The sequence below is a fragment of the Homalodisca vitripennis genome, chromosome 1 (assembly GCF_021130785.1).
Source record: "Homalodisca vitripennis isolate AUS2020 chromosome 1, UT_GWSS_2.1, whole genome shotgun sequence".
Taxonomy (NCBI): domain Eukaryota; kingdom Metazoa; phylum Arthropoda; class Insecta; order Hemiptera; family Cicadellidae; genus Homalodisca; species Homalodisca vitripennis.
The window spans coordinates 151,261,070-151,277,264 of NC_060207.1; the positions used below are offsets into that span (position 1 = coordinate 151,261,070).

The following is a 16,195-nucleotide window of genomic DNA, read 5'->3' on the forward strand; positions in this document are numbered from 1 at the left end:
TTATACTTTGTTTTTTGGGCCTTTGTGTTGGAAAGCTTACTCTCCTAGTTAACTTTTTCGTGAGTTTTAATTTTTAATTCCCATTTAACGGCAAATGTGTTTGAGATTATGACTGCCTTTGGTATGCACGCTCTGTAATCTAAATGAACACGTATTTGTATGAAACGTTCTTATAAGTCGGCACGCTGTTTACATAGCACGTAATAACTAGGTCATACCTCACAGATAAAAATGTACCGACATTTTTAAAGCGTTTCTGTGTGTGGTACTGAAATTATAATGAGAATAACAGTGCATGTATTAACAAATACTTTAAGTCTTTTTTGGTAAACAGAAAAATACTTATGTTTATAAAAATTAATTTAATTTAAATTGTTAACACATGATATTTTACATATAACAGTGTATAGTGTAACTTTTAGTAACTGTAAGTAGTTAAATATAAAGGAAATAAATCATATACATTTCTACATATCATTACGTCAGTGTTATGTACTTGAATTTTATGTAAAGATGCTTCTATTCTAACTTTGTTGACAGAAAACCCAGTTAAATATTATAAGTTTATTATTATTATTATATTTTAAGTTTTAGCAAGAAATTGGCTATTATTCCCAATAAACAACGTGTTTTGGGTAAGCCCATCTTCAGTTTTTCTATGAAAGTAAAAAAACAATGGATCTTTAGCAATTTACAATTCACACATATGAACTTTAATAATATTTTTATTAAGGCCAAGTGTTCATAACTCCACATTTTACATAGTATGCAAATTTTTAATTCATTAAACCATTAATCTTGGCCTTATTTAAGTAAAGATCGACTTCATTTTGCTCGATATACGCTCCGGTGAAGGACAATACTAAATTAACAACATACTGTTAATTCAACTATTGAAAATATAAAATTTATCCTGTTTAGAGTTTAGTTGCAGTAAATTTCAACAACAGTTCAAAAAAACCAGTGGTTTTAGATCATTTTTCAGAATAAAACCTTAATACCTTACCAGCAAACATGCTTTATTTGTTTTTAAATTAAGGAAAAACGTTATAAGTGGCTGATGGATAGAGGTAGTAAATTAAAGCATTCCGTATACGGAACAGCGGATTAACAGATTGTTCCAATCTGTTAAATAATATATAACGCGTATTTCAGTAACTATACAATATATGTATTGATGATATATCACTACATGAATCCACTACATGAATTTTGTTTACTAACCAATATTTTAAAAATTAAATATGTGTCCATCACACATTTATGCTTTTGAGTTCGAACTAAAGTTCTGTTCTGTATACCGTTACGTCATAGTATGTACGTGTAGTGCCAACAAGACAGCAATCATCTGCCCGTGTAGCGAAATATGTTCGAAAACTAGGCGACCACATTGCTTGGTCAATAATTAAAAATGTTCCAGTTGTTTTTGCTGTATGGATAGATTACAAAGTTGCCTGCAAAGACAACAATTATGCATTGAAAGCTGCGTGCCATTCAATGCAGCTTTGTTTCATCCTTAAGACAAAATTCACTATTTTTATGTCCTTCTTTCGCTGTTATAATTATAAAGTATTATTTAGAAGAAACCAGCATTCCATTCTATTTTACCGTATAGTTACTTTAAACTCACGAAACAATTTAGTTTTACACTATAACAAAGAAACACAACTTTGATGTATATATGATTATTCTAAAAGTCCTTAACAATAAACAGGTAATTAAAACAATAAATATCAAATTTATAATAATGTCTTAATACATTCAAAGTTATAAGAGATGTCACTTTAAAATATGAAAAACATTGTCAATAACATGTTAACATTGACATATGAGAACGATTTTTTTTATTTGTAAGGTCTGATCCCTTTGTTAATACTAGATGTAGTCTTTAGAGTAACATTTTGGTAAAAAAGTAAATGAATTTGAAATGACTAAATTATTTTTTTTGTATATTTCTATACAGAAAATAATTGAGAGTAATTTAATCATACACTTTTAGATTAAACTACACAGATAAAAATTATCTCCTGACTACGACATGCAGGTTAAATAGATGAAATACTACTTATCGAGCCAAATACTTGTAGTACTGCATCTACTGTGTAGTAACCATACTACACGAATACTACTTTTGCTTTATACCCCGAGGGAGTTTGATACCCAGGAACAAAATAAAATTATTTTAACTTAGACAAATGCCCTAACATGGCCAAAAGTGGGAGGTAATGCTGATTTTTCAAACATTATTGAACATAAACTTCGTTTCTGAGATACATAGCATTAAAAGCCTCATTAAATTAAAATATTCTCTCCAGAATAAAAACATAATTACGTTAAACCGTGTTAATAAAAAATATTGTTAAAAATGGTTAAGTATGGTTTAATTCCTACTGTCCTACGCTTGTAATTTACGTATTCTTTTAGGAATGTTGTCTGGAAGTTCCAATTCAAAACATGAAAAATGCGCAAACTTAAAGAATACCAAAAAGCCTTAATAGGTATCTAGGATGGTCTGTTTAAACCGAACGAAGAATAACATTAATGCATTAAATTTAATTAATAACGTGTAATCTTAGATTTCAATAATTAATTTCAATAAAGTGTAACGCCAAACCATAGTTTTGTTTTACATACAAACATATTTTTACTGTATAACTACATTGTAAAATCATTATGGGCTCTTGTGTGTTCGAAACGTGTTGAAGTTGTGTAGTCACACATTATGTAACGCAAAAATACATACTAAATTAACACACACAATTTTAAGGTACAATTATAATACTGCAGATCATTTAGCGGATTCAAGTACAAGTACTGATCCACCATTATTGACGGCTTGTCAGCTCCCGTATGGATAAACATGACAATTATGTATCTAAACGGGAATCCTCATTGCGTTGATCATTGATATTATTTTTATTATTAGAATATTTTATACGTATTGGATGGACAAGTGTAAATTCAGCAAAAAAGCTCTTAAACACTTATGAGATTTTTTAATAAATGCCTATTTTTTGAAGATCACTTAAATAAAACAGTTTTTAGGAGAAACAATATTGTTGCTTTTAATAATCACATAACTTATTAAGTAAGATTTATTGTTGTATACTGTAACATCTACCAATTTATTATTAATTATGACCAATAAAATAAATAAAACATTACTAATATACTTGTATGGTGCATTGAAAGAGTGTTGAAAATAATGCTAAAGTACATTTAAAATAAATCATCATTGTATAGTACAATCGAGAAACATTTTAATTTCAGTATTGGCAGCGATTAAATGATATGTATAATGACTAATTTTCAAGGATATACTCAACTTTGGGTTTTTTTTCGGAGAACCGGTCGGTCGTTACTGTCAACCTATATTAGCATAATCTGGAGGAGCATAAACAGACTATTTTAAGGATTCACATTTAGATAAACACTCAGCCACGTCCTACTCACGATATTATGGCCAAACTCCGGTCCAGGCTGCCAAAGGTTACGAACAGGCGAGATGGTTTCAGACAAGGATACATTACTTTGGGATATGGTGGGTTTCGATTGGGGGAAATAGAAAATCCTTTCTATTTGTTATTATTTTTATAATATGATTTCCTTTTACGCTACTAACTAAAAAAATACTATTTTAAAATAAAAACTATTTGTAACATTTTAAGTCCATAGAATTGGTTATGTACTATAAACATGTCACTTTCAATAATAAAGAGCTACATTTTTCTTGAAAAAAAAAAATTCAATTTATAATTTGTATGCTTGTATCATACAATAAATTACATATACATATATGTAATTATATATATATATATACTCAGTTTTATATATATATATATATGTGCTACAGTACCTAAAAAGTCACCTTGAGAAAGTATTATATAAAATATTGCAAGGTGATTGGGCACCACACCACGTGTCACGGTTTCACAGAGGTTGCGGGCAAAACTGCAATCCTTACGTTTATTTCATTCTCGAGATGTCCTGCGGATAGAAAAACAGGCATACAAAAAAGAAATTTGTATAGGCCTATCACCCACATGTAACAAAGGAGAAATTGTATCTGTCAACTCTAAATGTTAAGCTTCAATAACACTGAGACAAAATTTCTTATTTGAAATTACACAATGATAGAAAAGATTTTTGTCTACGTAGAAATAAAATTTCTTGTAAAATTCTTTGTCTAAAGATGATCTTTCTCGATAGATTTTTAAAAAATTACTCTATGAATAAAAATTCACGTATTAAAATCTCATATAATAAAGTTATTTTTTTTTATTTGTGTAATCTGTTATTTTCTCGCTGACATTGTAGACCTATATATATATATATATATGCCAACTGTAAACACGGTCACTAACCCTTAACCCCTGTAGTAACATGCAATACCATCGAAAATAGTGTTGCCTGTATAGGAATCAAGCTGCATGTAAACTTTTAATATCGTTTACATCATTTTTGAGATATCCTGTGGAAACACAAAGTTTTAAGTTATAGGCTATGCCAACTCTTAGCTAATAAATATCGTATTGATATGATATATCATATATGATATAGCCTATTGCTATTGATGCTAGCCTATTATATAGACCTAATATGTAGCCTATCGCATAATCTACTGATAGCATTCACATATTTACAATAGATAACAGTATGTTTATAACGTTTATTTACTCTACATACTGGTTATACATATAAGACATAAAAACAAGGGGTTTAAACTGAATGAGCATTGAAAGATATAAATTAATTTTATTAGTTTAATACACAACCTGGAACCTGTGTTTAACACTAATATAGCTTATTTACAATAAACCTTAGCTGGAAGGAAGTATATATACATTTTTTTGACAACTCTTATCGTATGAATAAAGATGCCTCATATAGTAATTAAGATAAAAGATCGTGTTTTATCAGGTTAGGTGAATATAATTGAGTTATATAATACTTGGTGTTATTGAAAAATCATCCATTCACTTTTATCAACATCACGACATTAACAATATATACAGTATATGTCTCATGTTGATGTTTTTAGTAATAATGTATAGTTTCTAAACTCAATTTTAAATATGTTAAAATAAATACGTAAAGAAGTGTCTATAATGAACCGAAATCAAGATTTTTTATAAATAATTAACGCTTTTAAGCAAAATATTATTTTACAAGATGTGGACCCATAATTCTAGATCCAGCTGAAAGGATTTTTAGATTTGAAAGCACGGAAACGGACACACAGAGGATGTAATTGATTGTACTCTGAGGTTTGTGGTCACGGTAACCAACATATCGGTTGTTTTGCGGCCAATTCTCCGGTATCTTGTGAAAGTTGCCTGGGAAAAATGTATATATATATATATATATATATATATATATATATATATATATACACAAGTTTCAATTCTATTTCCTATTTATATTATAAATCCTGGCTTTCCACGATATTTATTGTCAATTGCAATCTACATTAGTCAGAATTTGACTATAGTTGAACCAAATCGTAAAAAATATATGATAGGAAGGGTTTAGTATTATAAAGGATTTAATTTCTGTTAAAATGTTGACTTTTCTTAAACTAACTTAGTTTTTTGTATTTGATATGTGATTTGGTGGGCAATTCTACAAATTTCAAGAGTATTATACAATAATAAATTTTTAAATAGTTATTAGATACTGTCAACCTAATTTATACTGGTATTTTATACATGTTTTCCTGGGATTAGGAGCATTCCTGAGATTCATAACGGTAAACCAACGAGTCTTATTGTGTTGTAGTTCAGCTACTGGCCAGATCTCCAAAACACGCTTAATTTGAAACAAATGCTTTGGTTGAAAAACCTTTATGATGCTCTAGTTAATTAATACCCTCATGCTCATCGGCTATTAATAGAAAACACGTCAATTTCCAACCTTCTTCCCCAAGGCGCAAACCAAAAAGCTGACCTCTAGCAGGATTATTTGGAGCCTTCATTCAATAAGGTTCAAAATATGCTGGACTTCAGAATTTGTAATTTATTTTACACGATTTTTCTTTCAATTACATAAAGCTTATAATCTCAACTAAAAGAATAATTTCTTAGGCGAAAATTATTGTAGTTATTCGTGTTATTATTGGGACACATATTCATCCATTTCAATCTGAGACACCGCGATCCAGACGCATCTCTCAGAACAGTAACTAGGGCCAGTCTGTACAACGTGATAGTGCTACGCTAGGTTTCGTCAACTTTAGTTCTAGGACAGGCCGTTTTTATACGATCTGAATAATCGTGCTGTAAGACTTGTAGGTTTCCTCTAAATTGGTCTTTTTTTGCTTAGAATTACCATGATAGCAACAAGTTTCAAACATATTTTGATAGTGACTTTAATTATATTAAATGATAAATAGTTTTTACGGATACAATACCAGCAGTCCTTTCTGGTCCAATTTAATTTGAGAGCTCTGGGTTTAAAAGCATGAAGCTTCAATTAAGAGCATTACTACGCTTATCTGATTTTCAGGTATCTGACCCATGTGGTCAGTGATCACTAGAGGAAACTTTCTTCCAGTTCTCTATAAGTATTAGTTGCGTCTACCGTAGAATATAATGGCATACAACGGAGACACCGGAGGTAACTCGCGTTTAAGACTGACATTATTAGGGCCTTGGAGACATCTGCCTGAGGCGAGAAATAATAAAAGTTAAGTACTTAACGATTCTCATATGACGGCCAAATTCCGATATTCTGACTCAAATCTTCACTGCCTTCAACTATTGTGGCAGCAAGAAAATTAATTTGAACGGCAAAATGTAGGCAAATAATTCGTCCACTAAATAATTAACGTATGGCATGGGAAACCAACTTTTTCGAAGTTAAACTTAATTTAAATGAATATGAATATAAGGGTAATGTTAAAAAAAGTATAACATAACCAAGTAAATTTTATTCCTTTTTCATAAAGCCATTAATACATTTTCAAAGTCATTACAAACACCAATTTCTTATACTTAAGACTACTATTTAGGACAAAAACTGTCCAATGAAGATTTGGTCTGTGAACCGAATTTTAGTCTTATAGAATGTCAAAGAATACGCTGTAGCGAATTAACCGACTGTGGGAATACGTACAATAGCTTTTTATGTATAAAATGTATTATGTTTAGTTCGATAACAGGCTGGATTTTTCTAGAACTATTAAGTTGAAAAAGACGCTATGAATGTGGCTTACATACTGTAGTAGAAAGTCCAGACACTGGCATATGCAATTAAAGCTTGTTTATTAGGATTTAGAAGTTAAAATGTGTGGAATCTAGCAACTGCGGGGTTTTCGTTATTGAGTACCTATACAACATCAACAAAGAATCCTGAGCGTGAATTGCCCACATTCCCTGCTTGTTTACGGGAAGTCAAACCAATTTTAATTAACAGGATGAGGTTTCCGAGAGTGAGTGAAGGCAACCACCCACACACTGCATTGAAAACCTTGATCGTGGCTTTCAAATATCATGTTTCAATTCTTCTTCTCAACCGGTTAAATAATATTATTTTGACCTTTTGCAGTATACCACTTTATTATTCGGATTTCTATTTAACTTGGGAATATAATCATCATAGTTCTTTAAGATGCTTTAAAAGTCTATTCTATAGAATTTTATATTCATCTCATTACACAGTTGGTTGTTCATCGTGTTTGGGGTATTCGTAGATAAACGAGCTTTCAGGGTATTATTTGGTCTTTCAGAAATTATTTCAGAAAAAATACCAACACTTACTGAACTATATAATTATTAATTTGATATCTTTGGATATTAATATAATTGTTTATACATAATCATATACACAACCATAGTCTTATAGTTTCAGTGTTTAATGTAATCTGTGATCGCAGTACTTGAATATTCAGGAAATAGTTGTCATTGTTTTAATTTTAGGCATATTAATCACTGTTTTAGAGAAAATTCCGTTTTATTTTTTACTTAGTTGCGTAAACTGTTATTGCTATGTGTACAAATGTTTCACTTCATATATCATATGATATATAAATAATAATAAACATATAAATATAAAAATTTGGGTTAAATTTTTCTAAGGCATAACGTCCCACAAATAAATTTGCATGGTCTAAGGTGGTATAAGTTAATTGTAAGAGTGTTATTATAAAAAGAGAAACAATTATTTTTCTAGGTATTGAGCAGGTTAAAATATCTTTTTGTACCCAATTCCTTCAATGTTCTCCACATTTCTTATTTCACATTACCTTGTACTGTAACACGGTTCAACTGATGGTTACGATCTTTAATGACCTATATTTAACATTTGCATTCCTCGATCACATCATATTGGAAGAACGTTTATAAATATTATTTTAAAGTAAATAAATATATAATGTTTTAGCTTTGATAGGACAAAAGCTCATGTAGGAAAGTAATTAAACTTGAAACGGATATTAGATATAAGGAAGCTTTAGACTCACGCTTAAGACACGTGACATCATTAACTAGAATTATGTGTTAAAGTTGTTACGTATTTGCAACGCTTTTCTTACAATTTCCTGAATGTTATTTTGTATCTGCCAGTTATAAAACAAGTCAGACTATAAGTTTGAGTATAAGTGATTTACAAATTATAAAAAACGTGGAAAATTTATAAGTTTTGATAGTCTCGTTAGCAAAGCCTAGTACACGAGGGACTGGACAGTTTCATGTCTATCTATTTGTGTGTTCACACGATATCTCAAAAACCAACTGAACTATATGATGTAAATTATGCATGAAGCTTAATTTATATAGATATGAAATGCTGAGTTCGATATTGAGCATTTTACACAATGGAGTTTGGCTGAGCGTTACCCAATATTTTATATTTACCTTATGGGTAATAGTAATATGTAGGAGTTTGAAAAATATTCTCTCTTAGTCGCCATTTTTATACTTGATATAATATTTTTTCTGAAACTTTTGTCCAAAACATAAAATTTAACTTTATCATTTATTAATTTAATGTTAAAGTTTTACATAAAAACTACGAACACATAGACAAATACTATACTTAAACCACATTTTATATAATATTTCTTATTTACCGTAAGCTTTAAAACTAAATGTTGAAGTTACATAGAGTAATATATGGAAAACCTGTATAACAATAAAGGTTATAAGTAAATAATTACTCCGAGAAATTGTGACATGCAAAATTGGAAACCACAAAAATCATCTTACATGTCTATCTTTGAATTAAGCACTTCATAAAACCAACATTTATTAGTTCCAGTGTTATTTTACGATGTTGCTTTTCTAAACACCGCTTTTCAAAAAATATAACTAAAAAACAATGTTTTGGACATACAATGTGTTCAGTAAAGTATTTTGCGTTCCTATAAAACTTTTGATAACAAAACTGTAAAGTGTAGTAGGGCAGTGAAATGTGTAAAGCAACAATATGTAATTATGATTACATGAAAATAGCGTGTGACTGAATGACGGATTGCGCTCACTGAACTTGTTTTAAATCTAGTTCCATTAAGCGCTATGTGCTCAACCTTCATTTTAACATTTAGACTTGAATAAAAGTATGTTGGCGTATTGAGAAATTTAGGGGTTAATAGGCTTGTCTGCTAAAAAATGGGATATTGACTATTTGACTAGAGACAACATAAGATTTGACACTACTTACATCTTGTATTTTAATACTGAACCTATTAAAATAATTTATAAATAAGTTCAAGGTTTATACCTGTTTCAAGTTTGATAATTGTACTAGTTGTTACCTTCGGCACCGCTTGCAAATTCTTGCTGTATAACAGAAGAATCATATCCTTTGGTATACCGACCACTCCGCAAATAAATTGATCGTAACCTCAAGATATTCCCTTTTTTTCACTATCGAATGATAGACATTGTAATGTTCGAGATAATGTGTCGAGGTTTTGAAAGTGGAGAGTGAAAGCGTTTCTGAAGTTACTCAAACGACTCAAAAGTATATACAACATTCTATGGTTCCTAATTAAAGTAGCTATTAAGATTAGTATGCATTAAATAATTTCAATGTAATGAAAAAGAGCCATAAGTGTTTAGTTTATACATTTCTTAGTGAGATCAGTCATGGTATAGCGCCATAATAATTTTTAAACGTAAGAAGTAATTGTTGACGTACATAATATTTTGATGTGAAAATAAGTTGATGCATTAATTTTACACTTGCATATATAGACACCCATGTAAAATTTTCATTCATAACATTAATATAAAACAGAAGCAGTATATCTGTTAGCACAGAATAAACTGTATCAACACCAGACCAGGACCGTGAATCTAGTACATTTTAGTTTACACTTGTAATCTTTCAAAAGAATTAAAAAAATATTCGTTGGCAATCATATTAAACTGAGAATATTTTAAAAACTAGAATTTAAAAAAATCAAAATTAATTTATAATGTTGTATTTACTTTCCTATATTTTCTCACAGATACGTAATAAAACATAATATGACTTATTCTATTTCTACACCCTTTAATGTATCTTACTTTAAAAACATATCTAAACACATATTGCTTTATTTTTCGAATACATATATAAACTAGTTCCTCAATATTTTATTAAGTAGTAACCCCAGAAATACTTCTATTCCGATAGTATTTTATAACGTGAAATTGATACAAGCCTCCAAGCTGATCATCGAACCGTGCGTCAACAACAAGGGGAGGGGGTGGCCCCGTGGAACATGCAGCAATCAGGATTTGTCAAGTCCAAACCTGTTCTCGTTTGCTCTCCATCATTCGCCCTCCTTACTTGGTAGACTCTGGCCTTACCCTTTCTAGTAGAAAGGAAATAAAATGTACGTGTAAGGATTATTAACTAGAAAAAAGCTCATTATTTTAAGATAGGATAAAATATGTTTTGAACCGTTCAGTTATGTAATAGTGTTGTTTACCAAAAAATAAATGGGATAATTATTTTATATCACAGTTCAATTTCGATTACTTGAAAAATTTGATTACTTGAAAAAAAAAGGTGGAGATGGCAACGGTAGACATGGAAATTACCTATGAACATATAACAGATTGCTTCATAATTAATAAGGTGGTTATTCACTTTATTCTATAAGTTCAGGCCTACACTATGAAACCTCTCGTAGCAGGAAATTTTAATAAAAAAAAGGCATATAATTTCCTGGTGATTATTACAATCAACCATGGAACAATAAAAGTAACGACTGCTGCAGACGGGCCACACTGATATCGTCGTCAGGTCAGGGTTAGGGCAAACTAATAACGCAGTCAGGGTCAAGTAAGGAGTGGGTTGTCCGCTGCAAACATAAATCTCAGCTATCAGGATATAACATGTGTTGATATAATATCTGGTTAGCATAATACACACTGGGATATTCGAAGGTTAACGGATGTCTATTGAATTTTGTCCGGGAATTTTTACTTCGTCTTCAAACTTCGTACATAACTAACAAATCGCTGAAGAGGTAAGAATAGCTTCATCCTGTTCTTGGAAAGAACTAAATGTGTGACCAAGGGGAATTTTTTAAATCATGCAGAAGTAAGTAAGCCACCAAGAATAGTATTTGTTGGACATAAACTTAATCCATAGTTGTCAAAACTTCTATTCTATATACAGAAATCAATTTAAAGTCTTTTCACATAAAATAACTAAATTAAATATGCGTTGGAATAGTACATGCATTTTAAGTTAAAACATGTTCGCAATTTGAGGAACAAAATTAATTTTGTTTTGTAATTTCAATTTAAATAGGATGTGACTGGATACTATTTTTAAAGCTTACTGGCATGTTAGTTTTTTTTTACCGATGAAAGATACGGAGTGCCAGCTGTTAAAAACTGCTATTGTTTCAGCAATAAGAGATTCTACGATATAATCATACCTTCAGTATACCTTTCTTCTGTTTTTTTTTAAGAATGATCCGCTAGAACAAAGGTATTATATTACGCCAGATTGACGCCGTAAGTAATGATAATAATGTGGCATTGTCTCAGTAACAATCAAATATTGCATATTTAGTATTTACACATTGAATTGAGAGCAAATAATGTATTCAGATCAGGGACCCGACATTCCTTGTTACAGCCACTTAAGTTGTCTGAGAGCTTCTTTGTGGCATGACAGGAACTCGATATCGTGTGTCTTATCAGGATCAGGGCGAGGTCTGAGTGGGGAACTGTGCATCGCTCTGCCATACGACTGGCCATCGTGATGTGGAGTGTGAAATTAAAAGTGGTCCACCTCTTATAAAGGTCCATTTCGGCCATTTATATTTACATTTATAGGTAGAGACTATTACTGTGTATTGCAATTATAACCTGTTATATCAGGGTATTCGATAATGTAGAAAACAACTACACTATTGCAAGTATTTATCCAAAACTCAAGATATACAATCAATTTTAAGAAAGAAAAAACTGTTTAGTACATAAATATTAACGGTCTCCATAGAAGTTATACTGAAAGTATTCCAAAAAAAGTAGATAACAGAATTATCATGAACATATAATAAATATCAATTAAGATGCCATGGTGTTAGTAACATAAATCAAGAATAATTGTATTTGAATACTTACCAATGCTGCAACGTCATCTAAAGGTTTCACTTACCTAGAAATAAAAGTTACGTTTAGTAAAAAAGTAAATGGTAGAAAATGCATTGATTAGTGACATTTGTACAAGTAAACATATATGTATGTATATATAAAACATCGTGTCATGTTTTATAACAAATCATTACCATTATAAATTTTTGTTAAATCATATATGTAACCAAGTACGTGCAGATTATTTTACAAATTTGGTTTTTCTATAGCTTTCGTGGAAGTAATATTGGAATACAAGACATTTTGCTCATTGACCTGTACAATAACACTGAGATATTAGAGTTTTTATTTTTAGCGTAATAGCATTAACCTAACTTGTTCTGTGTATTTTATTACCGAAATAATGGTTAATGGTTGACCTCAAAGTAAAAATATTTGTGTATCCATAGGTAAAATTGTAATTTATTTTATTTAATATTAAGATATACACATTTTTCGGTCATTAGCAAAACGATTTAAGTTTATGAATATCAGTTTTACTTAGTTGTAGTAATGAATGAAAATCTTTATGCTTGTTAGACTTAGATGTTTTATTATAACTCGCCCCTACTTCTGTCAATATCAGAACATTCAACGAAGAGACGCCCACTCTTGTACAAATTATTCAACGGACCTCCCTCCATCTCATTATTTTGTTCTGTCAGCAGAGTTTACGTTAATCTGATTATCTGTTTTTCATTTCAAAATTGTATGAAGAAATAAAATTTTAAATACATCTTAATATATTCTTCAAATTATATTACATAAAGCATAATGTAGTAACCCATCTGTTATTTATGGCTGTGTTTAACATTTGAATAAATTGGTGAAAAAATATGGATAAACATAACAATGATGCAGTGGCAGGAATGAAGTTATAAAATGCTATAAATGTTAATGATATTTTTTAAATATTATGATTGGTAGTTATTCCCAACGAACAAAGGTGTCTTGGAAAGTTGTAAGTGTCATTATATGTATGGTGTAATATATATCTCATTAGTTAGTAATCAAGATAATACGTAGAATATCAGTTTAAATTTTACGTCTGTAAATGAAAATAAAATTGTGGGTAAAGAATGTTTTCTGGCGTTTACAATGAGATATAAGAACATCAAGTTTTGTGTTTGTATCAGTCATAGTATTCTTAAAAAAACAACAAAAAACGAAAGAAATATATTCTTTAGATTAAAAGCACAGTATTTCCATTGCAAGAAATGTTAACGAGAAATAATGGCTTCTTTTTCCTCTTGACGGAAGATCGATGTGGCGTCGTTTGTCAAAACAATCTTGCGACCCAATCTCTGCTTGTTTGGAAAAAGGTAATGCCATGATTGCCTTTTTGTATTGTTAAACATTAGTGTTAAAATAACAAAATAACAATAAATAATGTATTATCCAAAACAAAATTATTTGTTTAAATTGAAGAAATTGATTGTATTAATTCTACTATTTTTGTTAGACAAAAGTAGCCTCTACATCACATTAACTTGAGTTGTCTAGGACCACTGTATCATTATGTATCACACGGACAGTTAGGAATAAAAATTTAAACTTCGAAAAGGCTCTGCCTTTTTGTAATAAAAACTAGAATGAGTAATATTAACATAATCACAGTATACCATAACAAATAAGTAAGGGAACATTCACAAAAGGGAATCACTATGATAGACGCATATAAAGATAGTATGAACTAGATTTTGTTTATCTGATTGTAACAAACGCACATTGTTTGTTATGGTTAGGAGGTTTATTAAATTACGCCCACCATTGTTGTTCCAATCAGCAATCGCTGGATTGTTCTGACCAGAAACGTCTTTAAACACAGCCGTGTCCTTCAGGCAGGTAGCGGTTGTTTGCTTTGTCGAACCATTTTATCTAAATGGCTATAATGGCATATGCTACTGGAAAATAGCAACAGAAAGGCTTCATTAAATAATCAAGGATGTTGCATGATTACAATACTTTACCATTAAAATTTAATTGTTGTTGATGAGGCCAACAATATTAATAAATAAATAACAAAATATACGCCTACTAAGATAAATATGGAGGTATTAACAGTTACTATAACCACAAAAAATATTTAAGGTTTTATTCAGACTGCGCTAGACAAGTCACTTCTTGGAGTATACAATTCAGAAAAACTGCATGACCAGTACAAACTTGTCTCAAAGTGAACTATCATTTCGTGTTTAGAGAAAAAAACATTCACTGTTAGATAGTGTCGTATATTGTTAAAAAAATATTTTGGCTATCAACCTATTGATGAATCTATCATGTGGATACATCAGACAGATTTGATTACATCTCGTAGGAAAAAGGGATTTAGGTGAGATTCTGTTATAGACAAGATTTTTAAGATTGTGTAGCGGGGTACATGATATTCACACAGTCCGAGGCGATCCAGAGATCAAGGGTTTGAAATGATCGAAAGGTGGAAGGATGTCAAAAACCGAAAACTGTAGGTTGGAGAGTTCCTAGAGTGTAGCTTAGGTTTTGCTGTTAAGACATTTATGAGGAAAACTCAATAATTTTGTAGTCAAAATTAAAAGTTCAAGTAAAACATATTTGAAATGTTAACACAGATATTATGGTTAACCATAATAGTAATGAGCAAATCACAAAATAAAGAAATATTGTTACTAAACTAAAATTCATTTCAAATTGTATTTTATATTTATTTATTTATAAATCAGTGTTTTAGAGATAAATATTATTTTGTTTAGTTTTATAATAATAACAAGAAATTTAAGAAAATGTTATACCACTAGTAGTATTTAAATTTTATCATTATCTGCATATTTTCTATGTATTGTTATTTTGTGCTTTGTAACTATTTGGATCATTAAATACGTTTTACTAGGACGTCATTCATTTCACATTTATGGGCTTTTCAATCTTCATTACATTTTTATTACAATTTTCTTTTACAATTTAAAAGTGCCTAAATAACTAAGTAAGCTTAGACACTTGCAGGGTAGACGTGCAGTTTCCTTAATGTCAATAAAGTCAAAATTATATTCTTACCCCTAAAATTAGGAACCATATAATTTTCATGTATTGTTTGGTTCATTACGAGTAGAAATGATTTTAATTATAAAGTTTTAACTTTTTGCCCGTAACTTTAACAACTGTCAAACTCAACTTACACAGACGTGCCACGTACTTCAAAGCCATTTTGATACTCCAACGTATTTTGGCAATACGGTAAAATTAGCGAAGTAATTCGCTATCTAATGTCTATAAACAATTGTAACTAAAATAATTTCTGTACTCCCTAAACTACTAACGTTTTTTTTTTTAAATAATTTCATATACAATAAAATAATAAACTCGATAAATAATTAAATATACCCTGTATATAGATGGATAAAAGTGATAAATTCTGCGCTGATTATACGGCTGTATTATTTTTTTAGTGAAGATAGAAGTGAGATATATGAGAAGTAGTCTGTGACTAAGCACTTAGCAAACAATGGTAACATAAAAACTTTCGATTCTCAGAGCTCCCCCTAACTCATGCAGCATACTAATTGATAAAGATATATTTATTACTACCGTTATATGTATTAAAATAGATAATAACACATTTTATTATTTTTCTTATGCACATT

The 16,195-nt window shown here is 30.0% G+C and overlaps 1 protein-coding gene across 1 annotated transcript in view; it reads right to left on the minus strand.

The window, feature by feature from the left end:
* The window catches only part of LOC124373942 (hemicentin-2-like), a 508,219-nt gene that overhangs the window by 339,452 nt on the left and 152,572 nt on the right, over positions 1 to 16,195 (minus strand).